This window comes from Dipodomys ordii, unplaced genomic scaffold (assembly GCF_000151885.1).
Source record: "Dipodomys ordii isolate 6190 unplaced genomic scaffold, Dord_2.0 Scaffold15, whole genome shotgun sequence".
Taxonomy (NCBI): Eukaryota; Metazoa; Chordata; class Mammalia; order Rodentia; family Heteromyidae; genus Dipodomys; species Dipodomys ordii.
Window position 1 is genome coordinate 17,243,891 of NW_012267231.1, and position 1,036 is coordinate 17,244,926.

The 1,036-nt window shown below is 65.2% G+C and overlaps 1 protein-coding gene across 1 annotated transcript in view; it reads right to left on the reverse strand.

Annotated features, from left to right (window-relative positions):
- Positions 1–1,036, reverse strand: part of Isl2 (ISL LIM homeobox 2) — a 4,535-nt gene that overhangs the window by 1,935 nt on the left and 1,564 nt on the right. The window lies entirely within an intron of this gene.

A 1,036-nucleotide genomic window follows, 5' to 3' on the forward strand; every position in this document is an offset into this window, starting at 1 on the left:
CCCCTCCCCGGACCCCCGCCGCCGCGGCTCACACTCCCCGCGCTTGGCCTGGGGATCTAGGGAGACAAATCCGATCCCAGGCCCACAGACAAAGGGGAGCCGTGGGGAGATGCGAGGCCCCGGGGAGCCCGGGCCCCGGCCCCGGGCCGCGCTGTTGATGCAAGTGCGGGTCTGGGTACGAGCAGTCCCGCCGGCCCCGGCCTGCTCATCTAGGGAAGGGATGGAGATCCAGGGCGGGAGGCCGAGGCGGGCGGCCGCCTGCGGGCTCCGGCGCCAGGCTTCAATCCGTCCTCACCTGCCCGTGCTTTCTCATTCAGAGCCCCATCTCTGGGCAACTCAACCCCCCAGCGAGGGCCGTCTGTCCTCAGTACCCGCCGCCACCATGCCTGCCGTTCTCCTCCCTCCCCACTCAATCAGTGCTGGGCTGAGTTCTTCCTCTAACGGGATCTCAAAACACAGGACACTCCGCCTTTGCTTGGATGGATGGCCACCTTCGGTGGGCTCATGGCTGTGGCCCAGACTACCAGGCTTTAAGTTGGGAGCTGCATTTCACACGTACACACTTAGACACGCACAACACACACACAGGCAAGCCTATCTTTCCTCTCCGATGATTATATCCACACATATTCCTGGAGGAGGGAAATATCCTGAACAAGAGGCCCCCTAAACAGCAGCCCCTCCAGATCCCCGCTGCCATCACTAGCACCGTCCCCATTCTCCGGGTAGGAAGAACACACAGTTCCCCCACAACGCCCCAAGCTCACACCCTCCTCCATCAGCTGTGACCCCCACCCCAGGCACCAGCAGAAACACCCAGCCGGGTTCCCGGCCTGTCGTTAAGAGAAAACCGCGATCCTGGAGGAGGGAACCCAGCACAAACCACAACTTCTGCACCTTTCAGACGCCAGCGCACACCGCCGCCGTCTGCACGAGGCCAGGCCCCGGGGACACACGGTGAGGCCCTGGGGCGCATGGCCAGGCCCGGGGCGCACGGTCAGGCCCCGGGGACGCACGGCCAGGCCCGGGGCGCACG